Consider the following 26,611-nt stretch of genomic DNA (forward strand, 5'->3'; position numbering starts at 1 on the left):
AAAGGCATCTCTCTCTGACCACAGGCATATTTCCCTGACAAATGACCAGTTCCTACTCCAAACCACAGAAGTACTAAAGCTGTTCAAAAGCAGTCAGAACTTATTTTAATATTAGAAAAATCTGTCTATTTTTCAAGATACTCTTTCGTCAAACTGGTCGAACCATCTTTTGTTCAAAATTTCCATAACAATTCAATCTCAGGTCAAGACCAAGCATAAAAATACAACCTAAAAGGTTAAAGTCTGATAAAGTTATAAGCAATTGAAAACAGATGGTTATAATGGAAAGTGTTAGTTTGCCTTAATATTGGCATTGCTACCGTTACACCTGTTTTAAATCACAAAAGTTACTTGAATATTAAAAATTAACTGTTGAACAAGTGAAAAATCTCCAAATCAAAATTGTAAGCATGTTTTTCAATTAAGTAAACAGATACTCTATATTGCATCACTTCTCATAAAATAAGAAACCCTACAAAATATAAGGGAAGTAGACATCCCTAATTTTTCCCATATTAACATTATTTTAATCTAAACGTAAAACTAAACATCAAAAGATTTCTGTTCTAGTCTATACTTTACTGGAATCTGCTCTCACACTGCATAATTTGAATTACTACAAGTCAACCAGCCTTCCATAACAGGCAGATTAATTTCCTATCATTATGAACTCAGGACAAGTCTTCCCAGTATAATTATGATACAGGAAAATCAACAGTAAAACCTTTAAAGTTATAACCTTGTCAAAGGAACAAGTACCCAAACTGGAGTTCTGGAAAAGCAAACAGATGGATATTATGATCTTTGAGACACCAGGCCAACTCTACAAAAAATATCACATTTCAGATCAAATCAACACAATAACATTAGGCCTTGCCTGTCACTGATTCATTACTGAAGATACAATTCACTAAAGAATTAATTCTTTGCTAAAGTAACATCACTGTATCCCATCCATCCATCCAAAGATTGTCAGACCCACATATTCAGAAAGTAAATGGAGCGGGTTGAGAGGGGACATGATAGCAGTTTTCAGGTATCTAAAAGGGTATCATCAGGAGGAGGGAGAAAACTTGTTCACCTTAGTCTCCAATGATAGAACAAGAAGCAATGGGCTTAAACTGCAGCAAGGGAGATTTAGGTTGGACATTAGGAAAAAGTTCCTAACTGTCAGAGTAGTTAAACACTGGAATAGATTGCCTAGGGAAGTTGTGGAATCTCCATCTCTGGAGATATTTAAGAGTAGGTTAGATAAATGTCTATTAGGGATGGTCTAGACAGTATTTGGTCCTGCCACGAGGGCAGGGGACTGGACTCGATGACCTCTCGAGGTACCTTCCAGTCCTAGAGTCTATGAGAGTACAGACTGGGAGGACTGCAAGCAACAAAGGAAGTCTAGGACAGGGATCGGCAACCTTTCTGAAGTGGTGTACCGAGCCTTCATTTATTCACTCTGATTTAAGGTTTCGCATAATTCATTTTAGTGTTTTTAGAAGGTCTCTTTCTATAAGTCTATAATATATAACTAAACTATTGTTGTATGTAAAGTAAATAAGGTTTTTAAAATGTTTAAGAAGCCTCATTTAAAATTAAATTAAAATGCAGAGCCCCCCAGACAGGTGGCCAGGACCCAGGCAGCGTGAGTGCCACTGAAAATCAGCTCGTGTGCCGCCTTCGGCACATGTGCCATAGGTTGCCTACCCTGGTCTAGAACATGAATTTTACCCTGCTAGACAACCATCCATTTCTAAACAACCAAGTTTATCTTTGTGAGGGGGAAAACATAAGGAGAGAAAAAACAGAATTCCTGGTGAAGGTTACTCTAAGACTAGTTATCCTTTTTCTATTCTAAGCTGAGGTACTCAGGTGTTTTAAGCACAGCAAACCATTCCCAGGCGCGCACACATGCCAGGAAGAAAAAGCATAGCAAATCAACTAATTTTCTGCAACCACTGAGCCATGAAAAATGAGCTACGTATATTAACAGGATATTTTTATATATTATCTTTTTTTTAAAAAATAATCAATTTCAGCTTTTCACGCAAGTCAAAGAATTAATGTCCTGTGCATGCACACTTACTGGCCAAGCAAAGTTTAGCTTTCTCAGGCTCCAGGTTAGGATATTTTGGACTAAGCTGAGATCTATTTCCAAAATATAGAAAAATGTATAGCTTTAAAGATAGAGTAAGATAAATCTCCGTGTAGTTAATGAATGCATTCATAGACATCATTTTAAATTACTTCAGTTTTAGAACAGTTTTAGATGAACAGCATGGCAGGTATGTCCTATTGCACTTTAAGTTGATTGAAAACATACAAAATAGGTTAACAATTGGGCCAATGAATGTGAAGTGCCCCACTGTAAATGCCAGCAGCTGCTGTGTTTTGGCTTCAGATAGACATTGTAAATGATATGTTGTATCTCAATACATTAACTTTTAAAAATATATTTACATAAATATATTTAACAAACCTTTGATTTTTATCCACACTTTACATGACTCTACTTCCCCTGTAAAACACTTCTCCTGCCTGCCCCCACCTCGAAGTAGACTCCAAAAATTCAGCATTGTCACACAATTCGCCATTACTCAAATTTAGGCAAACCCAAAATGAAACAAAAGCCAAATAGTGAACACTTCCCATTTACCTTTGCTTAAATAAAAATGAATAAATATCCATGAAGCATAAATAATCCTTGTTACCGAGAAAATGAAAGACTGCCATCTCAAAACATAAAAATCTCTAAATCAGACTTTTCCAGCATATTTTGCAACAAGGAACAAATCTTAGCATAACATGAGATAACATAACATGAGAGAGATGGGAAGTTTCTGAATTCTCCTGGGTTTATGGACAATTAATATCTGAGAAGATTAAAGCAAGCCTCTCTCCTGTGCAACTGGCCTACCGGGATCAATGTTTATGATAATTTAGTAACTTAGTAAATGTTGTTACATTTATTTTAAAAATTGCACCAAAGGAAGAAAACAATGAATGACGCTTAAGTTAGATGGCACTTTCCATTTTCAAAGCAGTTTACAAAAATTAACTAGTCCTCCGAGAACCTCTGTCATAAACAGATGGTTAAGGGTTAATGCCTCTTTTACCTGTAAAGAGTTAAAAAGTTCACCTAGCCTAGCTAACACCTGACCTGAGGAACCAATAGAGGAACAAGATGTTTCAAAAGGAAGGAGGGAAGTTTTTCCTTTGTTTAGCGTTTCAGTTTCAGCCGGAATGAAAAGATCAAGGAACCAGTCTCTTATCAGAGTAATAAGTTTTAGAAAAGAATAAATAGGTTTATGTTTATTTCTTTGTAACCTGTCTTATGCAATAAGAGGTAGAATCAAATTGGGTATTTGGGTACTTTTTTTGTGTAACTAAATTTGTGCCCAAGGGAACATCCTCTGTGTTTTGAATCTGTTGTCTGTGAGAGTAGTTGGTATGCTAATCTCTCCCAGAGGGTTTTCTTTTACCTTTATTTTCTTTAATTAAAAGTCTTTTTTTCAATACCTAATCGATTTTTCCTTGTTTTTAGATCCAAGGGGGTTGGATCAGATCCACCAGGAGTTGGTGGGAGAAAGGAAGGGGGATGGTTAATTTCTTCTTGTTTTAAGATCCAAGGGATGGATCTGGACTCACCAGGGAATTGGTGAAGGTGTCTCTAAAGGCTACCCAGAGAGGGGAAGGTTTGGGGGGAAAGGGAGTGATCCAGACACTGGATGGTGGCAGCGATACCAAATCTAAGCTGGTAATTACGCTTAGAAGTGTCCATGCAGGTCCCCACATCTGTACCCTAAAGTTCAGAGTGGGGAAGGAACCCTGACACTCTGTAATGAAGGAGTTGGGGGGGAGTTAAATACTTTTTGCCAACATTTTATAATGGGATAAAGTTGAGGAACATAGAAGCCTAAAGATAGAATCAGAATAAACTCACTAGAACATATTTTTCATGCACCATGCAACAAGATATCAAGGTACAAATCATTACTGTACATAATTTGCTAATGATGCCAAATTGACTGTCACACTACGGAACTCAGTGGTTCTGCAGATTAGTTTCTTAAATCATAAGAGTGTATCAAATTTTGACTTTTTTTTTTTAATATTTCCTTTACTGTGACTCATTAAATTTTACCCTTGAACATTAGAGGGCACCGTGAGACTGCAATAGCAACTGCAGTGCATTCTGCATAGCGGTATTTGCTGCCATATTGATTTTGAATCTGATATTCATGGCAAGATGCATGCTTTGCCAGTTGCCATAACCATTTCCTGACACTGAAAGATAAACGTACCTTGCTCAAGTCTAATAAATAGTAGTAAATATTCTTTGGGAAATGTATGATACTAACTTTGCAGCAAAACATAACACAGAATTAAAGAATCCAGAAGTTATGTCACTGACATTAGAAAGAAGGCAAAAGCAAAGAGCCATTGATTGTTATTTGTAAATATGTTAGATGGACAGAAAGCATTACTTTTACAAAGCAAGATACATTATCCTACTTCATAACATGGGAGATGTCATATTCTCCCTCATATCAAAGAATCAGCATAACAGATCAGTGAGATTCCAGTTAAGAGTATTTGATCTTCTTGATGTAGATGACAGAATTTTGTGCATTTTTTGTGGAAACATATATAACTGTTAGAACTACAAAATTTTCCAAATATTTTAGCTCCTCTAATGTGTATGCCAATCTATTCAAATCAACTGTATTCTCAACTGATGGCACAGAGTCTTTTTTTTAAATAAATCAACTGTAAAACAAAGAAATACATGTCTGTACATTCAAGAATATTTTACTCTGCAATGACTGAAATGAAGCTGTTTGATAACTGAAGAAACCTTACTGTTAATTAATTTATCTAATCATTATAATTCCTAATATGTATCCCGTGTAAATATATATTATCAATTAATTTAGTTCTTGTCACATTTAGAAAATTGACTTTAAAATTATGATAAATTTATCCTCAATACAAAGGAAACAATTGCTTAGTAACTAAAGACTCAGCCTGCAAAGTTTAAAAAAAAAGGGGAGGGAGGGTCTGTCATAGTATAATTCCCAAATCTGAACCTTAGCGTCCAAAATATGGGTACTAGCATGAATCCCTCTAAGCTTAATTACCAGCTTAGATCTGATAGGCTGCCACCAATCAAGACTTGGGTGGAGCGCCTGATAGACTCCGGTCTCCCCAAACCCTTCCCTGGGCACCCCCAAGACCCAGATTCCTTGAGTCTCAAAACAAAGGGGAATAAACCATTTTCCTTCCCCCTCCTTTCTTTCTCCCAGCTCTTTCCCGCCCTGGGTACCCTAGGAGACCACCGTGATTCAATTCCTTGAATCACCCCTTCCACCTCCCTTCTTCCCCAGAGAGAGATACAGAGATAAACACCGAGAGCAGGTTTTTCTTTCCTCCTCCCTTTCCTTTCTCCCACCAATTCCCTGGTGAATGCAGACTCCCTTCCCTGGAGTCTTACAAAAGATAACCAAAAAAAAATCAATTAGATTCTAAAAAAAAGAGGAAAACTTTAATAAAGAAGGAAAAACATAAAAACTGTCTCTGTAATCAAGATGATAAATATACAGGGTTTTTATAGCTTATAGACAATAGAAAGAAAACAAGTTAAAAGACTATAACTGCCTTTTTTACTTACTAACTATTCTGAATAGATAAGAGACTGTAGCAGGGAGATGTGCAACCAGGTTTCTGCCACTCTAGTCCCGTCCAGGACCCCAAAAGAACAATGCACAAACCCAAAACCCACAAACAAAGGCTTCCTTCCACCCAGATTTGAAAGTATCTTGTTTCCTGATTGGTCCTCTGGTCAGGTGTTTGGGTCCCTATTTGTTAACCCTTTACAGGTAAAAGAGACATTAACCCTTAACTATCTGTTTATGACCGGGTCATAACAGCCTCTATAAACAACATCAGTTAGTAGGGAAATGTAGTTTTCAGACACTAATTAGAACATCCACTATGCTTAATAAGTCCTGAAGGATCTTATAATGCAATGCTGTCCATTTGACATATTGAAACATCTTTTTTAAGATGAAAACCCACTGTTGAACCAAAAGCAAACTAAAAGATATGGATATTTCAGAAATCAATTGAAGCCTCTTGCACATTAACTCCAGGGTCCTTACCAAACATCCCAAATCAAAATTCCAATTATGCTCAGAACAAAGGAGCTAGCTACTAGTTTTATCATTAAAAGACAATTTGAATATGAAGAGTTTAATTTTTTTTCGTAATTGTTTGTATCACTAGTTCTCAAACTTTTGTACTGGTGACCCCTTTCACATAGCAAGCCTCTCAGTGTGACCCTCCCTCTCTCTTATAAATTAAAAACACTTTTTTATATATTTAACACCATTATAAATGCTGGATGCAAAGGCTGACAGCTCGTGACCCCCCATGTAATAACCTCGCAACCCGTTGAGGGATCTCAACCCCCAGTTTGAGAACCCTTAGTCTATATACTATACAATGCTTAATATAGAGCTGGTTATTTCTCACTTCTATATACAATATGTAGTAATTTCTCCAACAGAATATTGTAAATTTCTTTAAATAATCACATAGCTCAGGCAGTGGCGCTATAAGGAGGGCTGTAGGATGTATGGCCACTGGGAAGCACTCATGGGCAGAAGACTGTTCTCTCGGGATGGACTTCACCTGAGTAAGGAGGGAAAGAGACTTCTAGGATAGAGGCTCGCCCAACTGATTAAGAGAGCTTTAAACTAGGAATTTGGGGGAGATGGTTGGGAGCTGTCCAGGTAATCTCCACGCTGGAATTTAACATTGAGAGGGAAGAAAACAAAGTAAGAGAGGATACAGCCGTGGGCAGAAGAATTGACATAAGGAGGAAGGGTAGTGTAGATACCAGTCTAATAGTTGATGCTGGTGGTAGAATGTCTATGCCTAACCGGGTAAAGAATGTCAGTGAAGCCAAAGGGCAAAAATTAAGATGTCTGTACATTAATGCGAGAAGCCTAAGTAACAAAATGGAGGAACTAGAGCTACTGGTGCAGGAAGTGAAACCAGATATTATAGGGATAACAGAAACATGGTGGAATAGTAGTCATGACTGGAGTACAGATATTGAAGGCTATGTGCTGTTTAGGAAAGATAGAAATAAAGGCAAAGGTGGTGGAGCAGCATTGTATATCAATGATGAGGTTAACTGTAAAGAAATAAAAAGTGATGGAATGGATAAGACAGAGTCTGTCTGGGCAAAAATCACATTGGGAAAGAAAGCTACTAGAGCCTTCCCCGAGATAGTGCTTGGGGTGTGCTACAGACTGCCGGGATCTGATCTGGATATGGAGAGAGACCTCTTTAATGTTTTTAAGGAAGTAAACACTAATGGGAATTGTGTGATCATGGGAGACTTTAACTTCCCAGATATAAACTGGAGGACAAGTGCTAGTAACAACAATAGGGCTCAGATTTTTCTGGATGTGATAGGTGATGGATTTCTTCACCAAGTAGTTGAAGAACCAACGAGAGGGGATGCCATTTTGGATCTGGTTTTGGTGAGTAGTGAGAACCTCATAGAAGAAATGGTTGTAGGGGACAACCTTGGTTCGAGTGATCATGAGCTAATTCAGTTCAAACGAGATGGAAGGATAAACAAAAACAGATCTGGGACTAGGGTTTTTTATTTCAAAAGGGCTAACTTCAAAGAATTAAGGAAATTAGTTAGGGAAGAGGATTGGACTGAAGAACTTCTGGGATCTAAAGGCAGAGGAGCCTGGAATTACTTTACATCAAAGCTGCAGAAACTATCAGAAGCCTGCATCCCAAGAAAGGGGGAAAAAAACCATAGGCAGGAGTTGCAGAACAAGCTGGATGAGCAAGCATCTCAGAGAGGTGATTAAGAAAAAGCAGAAAGCCTACAAGGAGTGGAAGATGGGCAGTATTAGCAAGGAAACCTACCTTATTGAGGTCAGAACATGTAGGGATGAAGTGAGAGAGGCTAAAAGCCATGTAGAGTTGGACCTTGCAAAGGGAATTCAAACCAATAGTAAAAGGTTCTATAGCCATATAAATAAGAAGAAAACAAAGAGAGAAGAAGTGAGACCACTAAATGCTGAGGATGAAATGGAGGTTAAAGACAACCAAGGCTTGGCCCAATATCTAAATAAATACTGCCTCAGTCTTTAATAAGGCTAATGAGGAGCTTAGAGATAATGGAAAGATGACAAATGGGAATGAGGATATGGAGGTAATATTACCACATCTGAGGTAGAAGCCAAACTCAAACAGCTTAAGGGACAAAATCGAAGGGCCCAGATAACCTTCATCCAAGAATATTAAAGGAACTGGCACATGAAATTGCAAGCCCATTAGCAAGAATTTTTAATGAATCAGTAAACTCGGGGGTTGTACCGTATGACTGGAGAATTGCTAACATAGCTCCTATTTTTAAGAAAGGGAAAAAAAGTGATCCGAGTAACTATAGGCCTGTTAATTTGACATCTGTAGTATGTAAGATCTTGGAAAAAATTTTGAAGGAGAAAGTAGTTAAAGACATTGAGGTCAATGGTAACTGGGACAAATTACAACACGGTTTTACAAAAGGTAGATCATGCCAAACCAACCCGATCTCCTTCTTTGAGAAGGTAACAGATTATTTAGACAAAGGAAATACAGTAGATCTAATTTACCTCGATTTCAGTAAGGCATTTGACACAGTTCCACATGGGGAATTATTAGTTAAATTGGAAAAGATAGGGATCAATTTGAAAATTGAAAGATGGATAAGGAACTGGTTAAAGGGGAGACTACAATGGGTCGTACGGAAGGGTGACCTGTCAGGCTGGAAAGAGGTGACTAGTGGAGTTCCTCAGGGATCACTTTTGGGACCAATCTTATTTAACTTTTTTATTACTAACCTTGGCACAAAAAGCAGGAATGTGCTAGTAAAGTTTGCGGATGACACAAAGCTGGGAGGTATTGCTAACACAGAGAAGGACCAGGATATCATACAGGAAGATATGGATGACCTTGTAAACTGGAGTAATAGTAATAGGATGACATTTAATAGTGAAAAGTGCAAGGTCATGTATTTAGGGATTAACAATAAGAATTTTAGTTATAAATTGGGGACACATCAGTTGGAAGTAACAGAGGAGGAGAAGGATCTCAGAGTATTGGTGGATCACAGGATGACTATGAGCTGCCAATGTGATGTGGCCGTTAAAAAAGCTAATGCAGTTTTAGGATGCATCAGGCGAGGTATTTCCAGCAAAGATAAGGAGGTGTTAGTACCGTTATATAAGGCACTGGTGAGACCTCATCTGGAATACTGTGTGCAGTTCTGGTCTCCCATGTTTAAGAAGGATGAATTCAAACTGGAACGGGTTCAGAGACGGGCTACTAGGATGATCCAAGGAATGGAAAACCTGTCATATGAAAGGAGACTCAAAGAGCTTGGCTTGTTTAGTCTAGCCAAAAGAAGGCTGAGGGGGGATATGCTTGCTCCTTATAAATATATCAGAGGGATTAATATTAGGGAGGGAGAGGAATTATTTAAGCTTAGTACCAATGTGGACAAATGGATATAAACTGGACACTAGGAAGTTTAGACTTGAAATTAGACAAAGGTTTCTAACCATTAGAGGAGTGAAGTTCTGGAACAGCCTTCCAAGGGGAGTAGTGGGGGCAAAAGACATACCTGGCTTTAAGACTAAGCTTGATAAGTTTATGGAAGGGATGGTATTACCAAAATTAATTGCCAAAATTAGGCTATTGATTATCAGCTTCGATTATCAGCAGGTAAGTATATATGCCCAGTGGTCTTTGATGGGATGCGATCTCAATTACTGCAGAGAATTCTTTCCTGGGTGCTGGCGGGTGAGTCTTGCCCACATGCTGAGGGTTTAACTGATCGCCATATTTGGGGTCGGGAAGGAATATTCATCCGGGGCAGATTGGCAGAGGCCCTGGAAGTTTTCACCTTCCTCTGCAGCGTGGGGCATGGGTCACTTGCTGGAGGATTCTCTGCAGCTTGAGGTCTTCAAACCACAATTTGAAGACTTCAGTAATTCAGACATAAGTTAGGGAGTTGTTATAGAAGTGGATGGGTAAGATTCTGTGGCCTGCATTGTGCAGGAGGTCAGACTAGATGATCATAATGGTCCCTTCTGCCCTTAAAGTCTATGAGTCTATAAAAATTATGAAAAATGATTTAACATTTAAAAATTTAGTAAAAACTTAAAAGATTGAAAATCTGATGATGGTAGTAGTTACATTGTTTAGTTTTAAAGAATTACAGGTGTTGGATGCAGGCTGGAGCAGCAAAGCTAATTCCCAAGCCTCTCATAGCAATCATTCTGCTATTTTATTCTGAAAATCCCTGTGAGGTGTCTTCCTTTCTTATTTTGCAAGCCTCTTTTATTCAAAGTTTAATTGCTATTTTTCTTTTCACATTCTAACTGTACAATGTTACATTTGTAAAATTTACTGCAGAAGAAACAAAAAATTACAAATAATTTATACCACCACTACACCTAGGAACTGGCCCTCAACTCATGTAAACTGTCATAGGCCCATTACAAGATATAGAGCAGCAGAGGACATGCCCCCTTGTGTGCTTCGTTATTGCAGTAGCAAAAGAAGGATGCTTTGAAACTTTGTCACAGGCAACAATAAAAGGACTGAAGAATATCATTACATGCACCTACATGGATCCTCCAGAAACAAAGAGTCTAAGTTTGAGTGAAACTCTCAAGGAAATAATAAGATGGGTGAACTAGAGTGCTTCATATTAAATGAATATAAAATATAATATAATACAATATAATATAATAGACATCTCAGAAATTTGGTGGAATGAGGATAATCAATGGGACATAATACAGGGTACCAAATATATCAGAAGGACAGAACAGGTCATGCTGGTGGGGGAGTGGCACTATCTGTGAAAGAAAGCATAGAATCAAACAAAGTAGACATCTTAAATGAATCAAATTGTACCATAGAATCCCTATGGATAGTAATTCCACACTGGAATAACATAAATAATAGCAGTAGGGATATATTACTGACCACCTGACCAGGATGGTGACTGTGAAATGCTCCAAGAAGTTAAAGTTAAAGTTAAAATAAAAAAATTGATAAAATGGAAAATACTATAGCAGCCCAATTCTATAGCTTTTAGTTTCAGCAAGGGGAACTACACAAAAAGAGGAGGTACCTTTTAAATTCTGTTTAACTAACATCACAAAAAGTGAAATCCCTGCAGGCTGCATGGAAACTTTTAACAACATCATAACAGAAGTTCAACTTAAATGTATACCCTAAATTTAAAAACACAGTAAGAGAACCAAAAAATGCCACCATGGCTAAACAAAGTAAAAGTAGTGAGAGGCAAAAAGGCATAATTTCAAAAGTGGAAGTTAAATCCTAGTGAGGAAAGTAGAAAGAAGCATAAACTCTAGCAAATGAGGTCTAAAAATATAATTAGGAAGGTCAAAAAAGGATTTGAGGAACTGTTAGCCAAAGACTCAAAAAGTAATAGCAAAAAGAATTTTAAGTACATCAGAAGCAGGAGTCACTGGATAATCGAGATGTGAAATGAGCACTCCAGGATGATAAGGCCATTGCGGAGAATCTAAATGAATTCTTTGCATTGGTCTTCACAGCTGAGGATGTGAGGGAGATTCCCAAATCTGAGCCATTCTTTTTAGGTGACAATTCTTAGGAACTGTCCCAGATTGAGGTGTCAATAGAGGTGGTTTTGGAACAAACTGATAAACTAAACAGTAATAAATCACCAGAACCAGATGGTATTCACCAAGAGTTCTGAAGGAACTCAAATGTGAAACTGCAGAACTACTAACTGTAGTCTGTAACTTATCATTTAAATCAGCTTCTGTATCAAATGACTGAAGGAGAGCTAATTTGACCTCCATTTTTAAAAAGGGCTCTAGACGTTATCCCAGCAATTGCAGGTTGGTAAGCGTGACTTCAGTACCGGGCAAACTGGCTGAAACTATAGTAAAGAACAAAATTGTCAGACACATAGATGAACATAATTTGTTGAGGAAGAGTCACAGGAGCCCCTTGTTAAAACAGCCCCACCACGAAGGCCATTTTCCCATTAAAATTATGCTATTTCTGTATTGTTCCTCCAATGGTGGGTATTCTTAATGCTGCCTCCTCTACAGGTGGCAACTGTTCTGTCAAACTCCACTGCTCTAATGAACGCGTCTCAGTGAACTACAGCAAACAAAGAGAGCAGAAAGATATTACAACATTGGTCTCTTGCTTGCTCTTTCTTCCTTTCCCCTCCAACTCTGGCTTTAAACATTTACTTGATTTTTTTTTTTTTGAGAGAGAGAGAAAGAGAGAGAGAGAGAAGTCAAACACAAAGAAGGAATCTTAACAGGGTAAGTGGCAGAGAAACTCAAAGCGGGATGGGAGGGTACTGCTGTGACATAATGAGACTTGCTCCTGTCAGCAAGGAGGGGCAGTCAGATTAGTGGCAGGATTGTTTTTAAGTATATAGAACAATTCTGAAGTTCTCCCAAGGTTTGTACTCTTTGGGATGTATTCTTAAAAATCCCACTTATAGGACTTCCTATGAATTGGCTGTATACGCCAGCAGGCTGCAGCAACAACACAACATGCTGTCAGTAAAACAGGAGAGGACCAGTACAAAAATGACCTCTCAAACAAGAGCAGTGTATCTGGGGTTCTCAAACTGGGGGTCACGACCCCTCAAGGGAGTCATGAGGTTATTTCGTGGAAGATGGCAAGCTGTCAGCCTCCACTCTAAACCCCGCTTTGCCACCAGCATTTATAATGGTGTTAAACATAGTTTAAAGTGTCTTTAATTTATAAAGGGGTTCACACTCAGAGGCTTGCTGTGGGAAACGGGTCACCAGCACAAAAATTTGAGAACCACTGCAGTATATCGAAGATCACAGATAACATGCCACGCTGTTTGATACACTGTAGCACCTGTGTTCAGCCAGTGAGCAGGATGAGCTGAGTCTCACCACCTGCAGTCATACACTTTGCAAGACTCGCCTCTTCCCGAAGGTGTCTCCAGACCGGAGTGGCCGCGCTCTCCCAATCTTCGCGGCAGACTAGACTTTCTAATACGCTGTACAGAAGAGGCCAGTTTTGCTCTGGCTGGACTCGGTCCTTAAGAAAGTTCTCCCGTGGCCTGCAGGTGGGAAATCACATCATAAAACCATTTGTCAAGACAATTTATTTTCAGGTCACCTTCTAAGCGGCGCTCTCGGTGCGTTCCCCTTCCCCGCTGCCAGTAACGTGTACGCGTGACGCTGGGGCTGTTATTTCAAGGCGCTTGTTAGTGCCTAGGGGCCAGGGTGGGGGCTGTTGGGTTACAGCCGCTCCCGGGTTTCCGCCGCGGCGAGCGCTGGAACGGAGCGAGCGCCGCGCCTGGCCAAGGCGCTGCGAGCGCCGCTGCGGAGAGAACAGCTTCCCCGGGTTATTACTGTAGCCGCAGCGCTCCTCCCCTCTTGGGGCCCTTCCCCCACGGCACGTACCCACCCGAAAGCCCCCTCGGCCACTCCGCTCCCATGTAAAGGGGAAAACAGCCCCCTCCCTGGCCGGCTTCCTGACCCCATCCCCCACGCACGCTATGCGCGCCGCTGATCCCTGCCAGCTGCCGTCACTTTTTTCGCCCTCGTCCCCGCGCGGCGCTACTTACCGCAAGTTTTCAGCGCTCCTAGTTTGAACGAGCCCCTGACGCGACTGCGGGGACGCGCTCGTTACGTGCGCGTGACACGTGCCCTTCGGAGGGGTGGGGCCGCAGGGCGGGTGAACCGGCTTTCCTCGCTCACGTGACCAGCACTGTGGTGCGGGTGCTGGCGTCGCGCGGTAGCGGGAGAGGAGCGAGCAAGGGGGGAGGTGGAGGAGCCTCTCAGTACAGGGTGGGGCCAAGGGGCAGCTCCCACCTTCAACTAACTCTGCGTGCCGGGGCCGGCCAAGCCCACAGTTCCCCCCAACAGGAAACCTGCTGCAGCCAGGCAAATGCATGGCAGTATAAGCAGAGGCTTGTGTATCCTGCCACACGCTTTGGCTCATGCTGTAGCAAACAGGACAGGCCCTTCCACTGCAGCATGCGCCCGTGGAAAATATTTGGCTACAGGGGCTTTCGCTGACTTTGTCATTAATTACCTTAAGCGTGTTCACACAGAATGCTCCCCTCATGTTCCTGTCCCTACACACCTGACAGTGCCCTAGCGTGGCCAGCTGGCCAAACAGTTCAAGCTTACTGTGAAGCAGCATTCGGGGTGGGTGGATGTGGCAAGGGACCCAGCAACATAGCCAGCGCTCTCTATGTTTACATGTTACTTAGCTATTGGTGGAGTGAATCACCACTGGCACTGCTCCTTTCCACATTTCAAAGGTATTAAACTTTTTGCAGGTGGCTCAGACCAAGCTGTAAGTCTTGGCCTCTTACCAGTAGTAGTGTGAGACATCTTTAAGTTGTCACAGTTTTATTTTAATTTTAATATAATAGTTCTTTTCTTCAGTAAACCTCCAAACACTTTGCAAGTATCATCCACATTTTACAGTTCTGGAAAGGAAGGAACAGGTAAGTGAAGTGGGTTGCTGGGAATAAAACCCAGGCAGTAGGGGCGTGTGCAAGGGGGGAACAAGCAAGGGCATAGGCCCCTCAAATCAGTGGTCGCACAGAACCCTGCCAGAATGAGGAGCGTGAGCTCCAGCCAGACTGGAGTGGGAGATAACAGCCCCTCCAGCCCTGAGGAGGTTGGGGAGGAGGGGATAAGGGAGCCAGCTCCTCTGGCAGAGAGACACAGAAGGTTTCCCTCCAAAAGCAGCCAAATTTTTATTCCTGTGCACACACCCAAAGCTGTAACAAGGAACTTTTGTGCCCAAGACAAGGGCCGGCTCCAGGCTCTTCGGCGGCAATTCAGCGGCGAGTCCCTGAGTCCCTGTCAGAGGGAAAGACCTGCTGCTAAATTGCTGCCGCCGCTTCATTCATTCTTCAGCGGGTCGCTGAGTCCCTCTCAGAGAGAAGGACCCACCGCCAAATTGCCACTGAAGAAGCGGCGGGGGTAGAACTGCCACCAAAGTGCCGCCGATCACGGTAGAGCTGCACCCCTCCGCTTTGCACACCCGAGGCAAGTGTCTCACTCGCCTCACCCTTGTTTTGGCACTGCACACCCCTGCCAGGTAGTGGCAGTACTTGGAATAAAACCCAGGTCTCCAGAGTCCTCATCTAGTGTTCCTAGTGTTACCACATGGCTAGTATTTGACTGGCCTGCCTGGGTTTTTTTTATTGATTTGCCAATTGCCTGAGAAATAATCTCCCAGGGTATTTTTATGTGGGTCTGAAGATTTGCATTACTATCACAACTGGACAGTCGCTACGGAAAAGGATAACGGACACAAATCAGATATTAGGAATGGCAGTATACAAAAACCTGTAGGAGAACACTTCAACCTCCCTGGCCACACTATAGCAGACCTTAAGGTGGCCATCCTGCAGCAAAAAAACTTCAGGACCAGACTTCAAAGAGAAACTGCCGAGCTTCAGTTCATCTGCAAATTTGACACCATCAGCTCAGGATTAAACAAAGACTGTGAATGGCTTGCCAATTACAGAACCAGTTTCTCCTCCCTTGGTTTTCACACCTCAACTGCTAGAACAGGGCCTCATCCTCCCTGATTGAACTACCTCATTATCTCTAGCTTGCCTGCATATATATACCTGCCCCTGGAAATTTCCACTACATGCATCTGACGAAGTGGGTATTCACCCATGAAAGCTCATGCTCCAAAACGTCTGTTAGTCTATAAGGTGCCACAGGACTCTTTGCTGCTTTTACAGATCCAGACTAACACGGCTACCCCCTGATACTTGACACTAATATTAAAAGTTTCTGTGTCCATCTAAAGGTGCCGCAGTGTTCCTTCCCACTGCTACAGTTTAAGTGGTAACAGATCAAAACTGTGGAAAATACAGCAGCTGCCTGCCCACCAACATGCAAGCGCACACGTCTGTGTGTGCACAACAGGATTCTGAGTCACAGGAGAGTGAGCTCATCTTGATTGGACTCTTCCAGTTGGTATGCATACTTCCACCTTTTCATGTTCTCTGTATGTCTAAATATCTCCTGTCTGTGTGTTCCATTCTATGCATCCGAAGAAGTGAACTGTAGCTGAAATAAATTTGTTAGTCTCTAAGGTGCCACAAGTACTCCTGTTCTTTTTATCTGTATGTGTTATCTCTCTAGATACTATAAGTGGCTGTTAAAGTTGAGGAGAGATGGGGAGATTTCCAGAGTTGTCTTGTGGTTGGGGCTATAGCAGGCTTGCCTTTTGGAGGGGGTGCCTTTTTTTCCCCCCATTTCAAAGGTGGTAACCCTAAATGTTACATCCAGTAGGTCAGCAGCTCTCAGCTAGGGGTCCGCAACCCTCCAGGATGCTATGAGTAGGTTTCAGACAATCCACCAAAATAAACCAGAGAGCAAGACCAGCATTAGATTCACTAGGGCCCAAGGCAGAAAGCCAAAGCTTGAGCCCCACCACCCTGGGGCTGGAGCTGAAGCCAAAGCCTGAGCCCTTCCCAAGTAACTCAGCTTTGCGGGATCCCTTACGGCGTGGTGCCCTGGGCAATTTCCCTGCCCTGGATTTTAATCTACTAGATATGCAGAAAACAAACTGTTGGGGCACAGGTGGCCCATGAAGTTTTTATAGCATGTTGCAGGGGCCTCAGAACAAAAAAGGTTGAGAACCTCTGCAGTAGGCTACCCTGCCTCCCCTATTTCAACATTGTTTCTATTAAATAGCTGATATCAGTACTGTGACCTGCCTGAATTGTCAGATTATGAGGAAGACCTAAGCAACATACATTATACATAGATATGGATAGATATAGATATATATGCTAAAAATGAAGTGTGAGCACAGTTACTGCAGGAAGTATTGATCCTCCCCCCACTTCCACAGCAGGAGTACTGTCCGTTGGAAGCTTTAAAACATAAAATGCAAGCCTCTCTGGAAAGCAAGTTTTAAATTCTTGATAATAAAGTACACCTTTTGTTCAATTTACCATGTGCTGGATAACGACGTTTCTAAAACTAAACCGGTTCTCTATTAAGAGAATTAGTTATAGCAGGGATCGGTAATCTTTGGCACACAGCCCATCAGGGAAATCCACTGGCGGGTTGGGATGGTTTGTTTACTTGCAGCATCTGCAGGTTCGACCGATCACAGCCCCTACTAGCCGCGTTTGCCGTTCCAGGCCAATGTGGGAGGTGGGAAGCAATGTGGGCTGAGGGATGTGCTGGCCGCCACTTCCCGCAGCCCCTGTTGGCCTGGAACAGCAAACCGCAGCCAGTGGAAGCTGCAATCGGCCAAACCTGCGGATGCTGCAAGTAAACAAACGTCCTGGCACTCCAGCAGATTTCTCTGATGGGCAGCAGTCCAGAAGTTGCCGATCCCTGAGTTATAGAGATGCTACAACTGCGGTTAGCATTCAAGCCAGGTGCACACAGACAAGCTTCCTGATGCATCCTTCAAACTCTTCCCTCCTACAGTCTGTGCTGCTCCCTCCAGCTTCTATGCTGTTTGCTATATCTTTCCTTTCAACAATTATTGTGTTTTTATTGCAAACATTTGATGACATGCCCACTGTAGGGACATGACTTTACTGCCAGCCCCTTGCTGTCAGCTAGGTCTCACAGTCTTTCAAATATGCTGGTCTTTGAAGCAGTCTCTTACTTCTTGTTTGTGTTATGGCTATTGATGGGGAACTTGCATCCACCCTGTTACTGTCTTCATTCTGTTGGATGGTTTCCTGTTGGTTCTCTTTATTGCTCTGGAACTACATTTTTTCTGACTCTCCTACATCAAGCCAAATGATGGCTGAGGCTTTTTCTAAGTCTTCCTGGCCTTGTCTAAATATCTCAGTTTTCTGCCAGTAGTACACCATTGTCCTCAGTTCCCTCTCCACCTGTGTCTGGAGAATGTAGCTTAGTTACCTTATATGATCTGTGCCCAGCTTCAGTTTGGATTGTTGCCTTTTGCCATTTCTTTTTGTGGCTATTTGATGGTTGGACCCAGACCTGTTCATCTGTGCATAGAAGCCTCAGGTCCTTGGCTCCTTTATTGTAGTGGGCTGCCTGCCTAACTTGGCATTCTCTTAACTGTTTCTGTACCCTGTCCATTGCCATGTAGGGATCCCTTCCTCTGTCTGTTTTCCTTTGTCATCAGTCTCTTGCCTGTCTTTACTGCTGACTCTGCCTTCTCAGTGGGTACCCAAGGGAAGATATCTTGTGTTCAAGTTTCCATTTAGTACTGAACCGTTTTAATTCTGCTGTGATGTACTGTGGCCTATCATCTGCACATAGCATGTCAGTTATGGCTAAAGCTACCTTTTAGTCATGGGTATTTTTAGTATAAGTCATGGACAGGTCACGGGCAGTAAACAAAAATTCACACCCTGTCCCAGTCCATGACTTGTACTATATACCCCTAAGTAAATCTTGTGGGGGGGTGGAGGCCAGCCAAGGGTGTTGCAGGCATCGTGGGTAATTGAGGGGGGCCCAGGGACCCCAGCAGCCCGGGACCCCTGCTGGTGCTAGGGGTGGGAGGGTTGGCAGGGCTGGTAGGCTCCCTACCTGTCTCCGTGCCTCCCTGGAAGCTGCAACATCTCCTCCCTCAGCTCCTAGGCTGAGGTAGGGTGACCAGACAGCAAAAGTGAAAAATCAGGTTGGGGTGGGGTGGGGGTAATAGGACCCTATATAAGAAAAAGACCCCAAAATTGAGACTTTCCCTATAAAATCAGGACATTTGGTCACCCTTGGCAGAGGCGTGGCCAGGCAGCTCTGCACACTGCCTCTGTTTGCAGGCAACCCCCCTGCAGCTTCCATTGGCCGCGGTTCCTGACCAATGGGAGCTGCAGAGCCAGTGCTCAGGGCAGAGGCAGTGCGCAAAGCTGCCTGGCCATGACTCCACCTAGGAGCTGAGGGAGGGGGATGTTGCCACTTCTGGGGAGACCCCCAATCAGTGTTCCCTCTAATTTGTCCCACGCATGTGCGGAATGATTTTCTTATGTGCATTAATATGGAGGAGATTTTAAAATTAATTGATAAACTTAACAGTAACAAGTCACCGGGACCAGATGGCATTCACCCAAGAGTTCTGAAAAAACTCAAATGTGAAATTGTGGAACTATTAACTATGGTTTGTAACCTGTCCTTTAAATCAGCTTCTATATCCAATGACTGGAAGATAGCAAATGCAATGCCAATATTTAAAAAGGGCTCTAGAGGTAATGCCAGCAATTACAGACCGGTAAGTCCAACGTCAGTACCGGGCAAATTAGTTGAAACAATAGTAAAGAATAAAATTGTTAGATGCATAGAAGAGCATAAATTGTTGGGCAAAAGTCAACAGGGTTTCTGTATAGGGAAATCATGTCTTACTAATCTATTAGAGTTCTTTGAAGGGGTCAACAAACATGTGGACAAGGGGGATCCAGTGAACATAGTGTACTTAGATTTCCAGAAAGCCTTTGACAAGGTCCCTCACCAAAGGCTCTTACATAAATTAAGTTGTCATGGGATAAGAGGGAAGATCCTTTCATGGATTTAGAACTGGTTAAAAGACAGGGAACATAGGGTAGGAATAAATGGTAAATTTTCAGAATGGAGGGGGGTAACTAGTGGACCAATCCCATTCAACTTATTCATAAATGATCTGGAGAAAGGGGTAAACACTGAGGTGGCTAAGTTTGCAGATGATACTAAATTGCTCAGATAGTTAAGAGCAAAGCAAACTGTGAAGAACTTCAAAAAGATCTCAAAAAACTAAGTGATTGGGCAACAATATGACAAATGAAATTTAATATGGATAAATGTAAAGTAATGCACATTAGAAAAAATAACGCCAGCCATACATACAATATGATAGGGGCTAATTTAGCTACAACTAATCAGGAAAGAGATCTTGGAGTTATCGTGGATAGTTCTCTAAAGACATCCATGCAGGGTGCAGCAGCAGTCGAAAAAGCAAACAGGATGTTAGGAATCATTAAAAAGGGGATAGAGAATAAGATGGAGAATATCTTATTGCCCTTATATAAATCCATGGTACGCCCACATCTTGAATACTGCATACAACTGTGGTCTCCTCATCTCAAAAAAGATATACTGGCATTAGAAAAGGTTCAGAGAAGGGCAACTAAAATGATTAGGGCTTTGGAATGGGTCCCATATGAGGAGAGATTAAAGATGCTAGGACTTTTCACCTTGGAAAAGGGTGGATACGATAGAGGTATATAAAATCATGAGTGGTGTGAAGAAAGTAAATAAGGAAAAATTTACTTGTTCCCATAATATAAGAACTAGTGGCCACCAAATGAAATTAATGTGCAGCAGGTTTAAAACAAATAAAAGGAAGTTCTTCGTCACACAGCCCAGAGTCAACCTGTGGAACTCCTTGCCTGAGGACATTGTGAAGGCTAGGACTATAACAGGGTTTAAAAGAGAGCTAGATAAATTCATGGAGGTTAAGTCCATTAATGGCTATTAGCCAGGATGGGTAAGGAATGGTGTCCTTAGCCTCTGTTTGTCAGAGGGTGGAGATGGATGGCAGAAGAGAGATCACTTGATCACTGTTAGGTTCACTCCCTCTGGGGACAGCTGGCATTGGTCATGGTCGGTAGACAGGATACTGGGTGAGCTAGGTGGACCTTTGGTCTGACCCAGTATGGCTATTCTTATGGAGGTGATGTCACACATCACCTCCATATTGGTGAACATGACAAAATTAATGGTGGGAGGGGGCTCAGAGCTGGGGCAGAGGATTGGGGTGTGGGGGGGTGAGGGTTCTGGTTGGGGGTGCAGTCTTTGAGGTGGGGCTGGGGGTGAGGGGTTTGGGGTGCAGGATGCCCCAGGGGTATGGTGGGGAGAGAGGAATCCCTCAGTTCTCTCTCCCTGCGGCAGCACCTGAGCCCCTGAGGTAAGTGCCACCCAGAGCCCTCACCCCATCCCATGTCACAGCCCCCTCCCACACCCAAACTCCTGCTGCTGCTGAGGGAGGGGGACATGGTGGCCTGAGACTGCACCAGCAGCAGCCTGTGTGACTGGCCCAGTGGCTGCCTGAGTTGTTCAGGTGGCCCTCTGGCTGGGTGCACCAGTTGCTGCAGAAGTCACAGAGGCCATGGAACATCACGGAATTCGTGACTTCTGTGACAAATGCGCAGCCTTAGTTATGGCTTACCTTGCAAAATGTGGCTAAAGTTTTCTGATCATATTTTGTGCCTGAATGGCTGGTAGATAGACTACTCCAGTCTCTGGGAGGTGCTAATCTACTGTGACCAGGTAGTTCCTGTCAGATAAACAGGTCTGTTCCAACCTTTTTCCAGAGTCACGTTGAGATTCCATTTGGTTATAGTGTCTCTTGTCAATCACTGTGCCCTTTTCACACCTCACACTGTTCCATATATGCTGTCATGGCACATTCATGCCTGGCCAGGAGACACAATTCAGGGAGCCAGGGAGTGTTTTATTGTCTTTAGCAACTGCGACAGAATATATCCCTGTGTCCACTATTGTAATAATCTTTACAACGTATGCCTTGTGAGGTATCATTTGAAAACTCATAATTTGCTAATCATTGTCCTGGTAATATATGTGTGGAAACATTGTATGTAAAGTTATAAGATTCCCCGGTATGGTGTTACTAACACATGTTCCAACTCTGAGGAGTGGTCAAACCAGTTCCTCATAGACAAAGGGCGAGCTGACCCCTCAGCCAGGTGTAAACAAGGCCAATGGGCCATTACCTGCTAAATGGCCATTCTTTGGCAGGATAAAGGGCAAGGGTGAAAAATCTACATCTTAGCAAAGAAGTGGCATGGCATACCCTTCCTCACAGACTGTCTGTCACCTTTATTCCCCAAAGAGGGGACCGGACTATAAAAAGAAGGGGCAGACACCCCTTTCTGTCTTTCTCTCACACTCTGTCCATTGATTCAGTGCACAAGAATGGACAAACAAGGCATCCATTAAACAGAAGAAGGGGTCCTGGCCCAAGAAGTTTGGTCACTAAGACTGTTGAGAGCATGTGATGAGAAAATCTTTGCTTTGAATTTGACATAGTTTGTTAACTCAAAGTCTGTGTTAAGATCATGCTTAGTAAATAAAGTGTTTAACCAGAAATCAGTGAACCAAAATTAGTGTTGGAAACTAGGCCTCTGATCATCTGGACTGACTTGCATACACACAGTCCATAGTACTTCCCTGAATTCACTTCTCTTTGAACAAGAACATATCATTTAGAAAAGCTTACAAACTTGAATTTAAAATTGTCAGTGAGGGAGAGTCCACCACAACCCCTGGTAGTTGTTCTCAGGTCCGGCCTTACATATGGGTGAACTGGGTGAAGACTGGGGGCGCCATTATAAACAGGGCACCTCCGAAACAGGTGTGCCCCTCCCCTGAGGTCTGCAACACTCAGCTCCTGCCCCCTGCCTTGGAGCCACCCCTGCAGCTGTTCTCGGGAGCTTCCTGTCTGCTGGGAGGGGAGAGAAGCGGGCGCCACTGTCAGGGTATCCCTCTGCCCATGTACCCCATCTCCGCAGAGCGGGGTGTGTGTGTGTGGGGACAGGGCTCACCAAAAGAGGGATGGAGCTTCTGGCAGCTGCTGCTGTGTCTGAAGGAGCTGTCCTTTGGGCTAGGGAGTGCCATTCTTTTAAAGAGGCAGCAGGCAGTCTCTCTCACCCTACCTAAGCTCTCACACACTGTCTCTTTCACACTCACGCCCCAACACATACTTATATTATTGTTGTTGTTACTTGTTGGTACTTCCTGCAATGCACAGATATTCTCTGTAATTTTATTCTTTCAAAGTGCTATTATTTTAGTTTTTTGACTGATCTGTGCATTTCTTTCTTATGTTTACATTTAATTCTTTGAGTAGTGAGTTTTAAAATGCCTAACCTGTCCTGGCCGGAGCAATTATCATTATTACTTTTATTATCATATTGTACTTTGCCATTCATTATTGTAGTACAATCAAATAATAGGTATCCTTCTAGAATGTAACCTTAGCTTATACTAACCTTAGCAGTACCAGTTTAAAAACATTAGCTAACATATAACTTTAGACACTGGGCAGATGAAGGTTGTTTATTTTCAAATTGTATTTTTAGTTATATTTGTAAAATAACTTAACATTTGCATTAAAATAAATGCAATTCCAGCTATGATACTAATAGGAATGATGGAGTCAAATGTTAGTGAGTCACACACATGATTGTGATCAGTAAACATAAATGCCAAAATAATTAGAAAAATAAATTCCCTTTCTTAATAAAAGAGAAAAAAACCTGAATCACATAAGTTAAAATCATGTTTTTAGTGAAAAACTATTTACTAAAATAGAGTAAATCAGGGATTGGCAACCTCTGGCATGCAGCTCGCCAGGGTGAGCCCCCTGGCTGGCTGGGCCCGTTTGTTTACCTGCCGTGTTCGCAGGTTCGACCAGTCGCGACTCCCACTGGCTGTGGTTCACCGCTCCAGGCCAATGGGGGCTGCGGGAAGCAGCAGCCAGCACATCCCTCATCCCGCACCACTTCTGCAGCCCCCACTGGCCTAGGATGGCGAAGCTTACCCTAGCGAGATGTGTGCCAAAGGTTGCCAATCCCTGGAGTAGATAATGGCAGTAACACAGAGTGTCTTAGAGTAAGCAGATTTTATTTATTTTTATATATCTCTGCTAAAGATAGTGTAAAAAATATCAAACGTGTTTCTGATATCTGTGTTAAAGCTCCAGAACTGATACCCCAAGGCTTGGCATTGGGAATATCTTGCTTTATTATCCCCTAATTGTTCTAAATTCACATATAAACTTTACATGTGGCTTTAACTGATGTTTGTATATTTTTTTCTTTCTTTATATAACCATTAGATACAGTGCTCCTGTCAGCTAATTCCTACGTTGTTATCTGCAAAAACCTTAGAGATTTTAGGTGCCTTCGTTGTTCCTGAAATCATGGTTAAAGCATCCTTCCCCTTTCCCCCCACAAATCTGAAATGGCGCCCTGGTGAGCCAGGAGTGGCCAGAGGGCGGCAAGAGGGCCATGGGCTCTGGCAAGCTGCAGCCCTCTGTCTGCGACACGTAAGGTTCAAGTGATTTTTTAATGGGGGAGGAATGACAAGACACAATAAAATAGGATTTAAAGCCAAATGGCTATGTTTATTTAGCGGGGATAGTTACACTTTGGGCTAGGAAAAGTAACTTAATAATAATAGCTCTTATTTACATAAACTATACACTTTTTTATACAAAAAGGGAAAGCAAAACAAAAGAGCAGGCTATAAAAGCAAAGCTAACCATCTCCCTTATACACAGAATGGAACAGCAGGCAGAAAGCAGAAGAAGGGAGATAAGGACGAGGCAATAAAACAAGTTATAAAAACAAACTTGACCATAATAAAGCAGTGGGCAAGACACAAAAAAGGGGGGTAGAGACGGTGGTGGGTTAGCAAACGCAGGCTGCTTGCAGGAGTTACAAAATACCTACCACACTCTAGATGTAACAGACAAGCAGCACAGACACCAAGTACATGACAAATTGGGGGACGTGGTTTTGTTTATACAACACGATACGAGCCGGCAGAAACAGAGGGGTCTCCTGGCTGAAAGGGTGATCAAGCCTTTCAGCTGATATGCGGAAAATTCCTACTGACTCTGCGCAGGCTACAGTTTAGTCTGGGGACTTAAACTCATGTCGATTTTGGATTGGTTTTCATTATATATGTCAGCATTGGATTGGTTCCTAGCTCCATCGCCTTCCAGGTTCCGGGTCGGAGCCCCCTACGTTAGCAGAGGCTGCACACGGCATGCTACTTCTTTGTCCAAGACAGGCTTGCATGTTTATATATGGCATACAGGGGCGGCACCCGGCATGCTGTTCCTTTGTTCATAATACGCTTGCATTACTGCATACGGCTCTGGCTTATATGGCTCTTGCCTTATTTGGGCACGGCTTTGCTCTGACCAACAATTGGCCAGGCCGGCAACTTGAGTAAAGGTTTAGGGTTGCAACACCCTCATGTGACAGCACGAAGCCCACCTTGAGCCACATGCTGAGCATCAGGCATCACAAGCCAAAGCAGCAGCACATAAAGGTGGCAATACACCATATACCATACTACCCTTACTTTTGCGCTGCTGCTGGCGATGGCATTGCCTTCAGAGCTGAGTGCTCAGCCAGCACCCACCAGTATCAAGTGGCCTTGCCAGTGCTTAATTTGTGCCAGGGCTGAACTCTAGCCTCTGGCATCTCTTTCAATATAAATTAAACACTAGGGGAGGCAGCAGGGCCCAGAGGTGATGGGGAGAGGGGTGGGGAAGCCCAGGGAGCCCATGGGGGCCAGGAATGATGGGTGGGGTGCCAAAATACAAGTTCACCCCAGGAGCCATTTTCCCTAAGGCCAGCCCTGGTTGTTCCTGGTTAATTACTCTCATGGTTAAAAATTTGTACCTTATTTCCAGTCTTAAGCGTTCAGCTTCAATTTCCAGCCACTGGATCTTGTAATCCTTTTTGTCTGCTAGATGGAAGAGTCCATTATCAAATTATGGTCCCTATGCACATACTTTTAAACTGTGATCAGATGCATTGAAATGCATATTTTTGGTTTATGCCCAGTTTACTATCCAATCCAGGTCAGTCTTCACTATTTACCATTCCCCCAACATTAAAAGAAATAATTTTATGTTTTCTTCCAGGTCATTTATAAAAATGTTAAATAGCATAGGGCCAAGAACTGATTCCTGTGGGACACCTCTAGACACACTGCCAGTCAATTCTCCATTTACATTTTGAGACCTGTCAGTTAGCCAGTTTTTAATCCATTTAATGTGTACCACATTGATTTTGTATCTTTCTAGGGTTTTTTAATCAAAATGTTACCTGGTACCAAGTCCTATGCATTACAGGAATCCCACTATATTATATCAGCACTATCACCTTTATCAACCTAGTTTGTAATCTCATTTTAAAAAACCCACAAAGTTAATTGGACAGTATTTATTTTCCATAAATCAGTGTTGATTGGCATTAATTATATTACTTTCCTTTATTTTTTTTTAATTAATTCCACTGTTTCCATGCTCGTGCTGCAAGGTTCATTTTATCTGGAAATCCAGCATTCCCCGTAGTCTGAGTCCCTCCATATTGCCTGTTTGCTCTGTATCTAGGTGTCGCTTTGTTTTCCTGTTAATAACACACTCTTGCTGTGGGTCTCACTAAACCAGGGGTCGGCAACCTGTGGCACACATGCCAAAGGCTGCACACGAGCCAATTTTTACTGGCACGCTGCTGCCAGCCGGGGTCCCAGTCACCGCCCCTGCTCAGTCCGCTGCCAGCCTGGATGAACGGAACCCCAGGCTGGCAGCGGACTGAGCGGGGCAGGCGGCCGGAACCCTGGCTGGCAGGAGCTGGCGGACAGAACCCCAGACTGGCGGCGGGCTGAGCCGCTCAGCTCGCTGCCGGTCTGGAGTTCTGTCCGTAGGTGTAGTGTATTAAATTTCTCCGCATAGGAATGTGCTACTTGCAGAGCACCAAGACTGACGG

The 26,611-nt window shown here is 42.8% G+C and overlaps 1 protein-coding gene across 9 annotated transcripts in view; it reads right to left on the bottom strand.

Annotated features, from left to right (window-relative positions):
- The window catches only part of IMMP2L (inner mitochondrial membrane peptidase subunit 2), an 879,272-nt gene extending 865,497 nt beyond the window's left edge, over positions 1-13,775 (bottom strand). For 2 of the 9 annotated variants that reach the window (XM_030549004.1, XM_030549010.1), the window contains exons 1-2: positions 13,700-13,775; positions 12,982-13,189 (exon numbers count right to left, since the gene is read on the bottom strand). The gene's annotated coding sequence lies outside the window, so the exon portion shown is untranslated. Of the gene's footprint in view, positions 1-2,080; positions 2,103-12,981; positions 13,190-13,248; positions 13,409-13,539; positions 13,597-13,627; positions 13,658-13,699 lie in introns of those variants that run through there. The other 7 variants (XM_030549005.1, XM_030549012.1, XM_030549006.1 and 4 more) reach the window with 7 other exon arrangements.
- Between the last annotated feature and the right edge of the window lie 12,836 nt (positions 13,776-26,611).

The sequence above is a fragment of the Gopherus evgoodei genome, chromosome 1 (genome assembly GCF_007399415.2).
Source record: "Gopherus evgoodei ecotype Sinaloan lineage chromosome 1, rGopEvg1_v1.p, whole genome shotgun sequence".
Classification (NCBI taxonomy): Eukaryota; Metazoa; Chordata; order Testudines; family Testudinidae; genus Gopherus; species Gopherus evgoodei.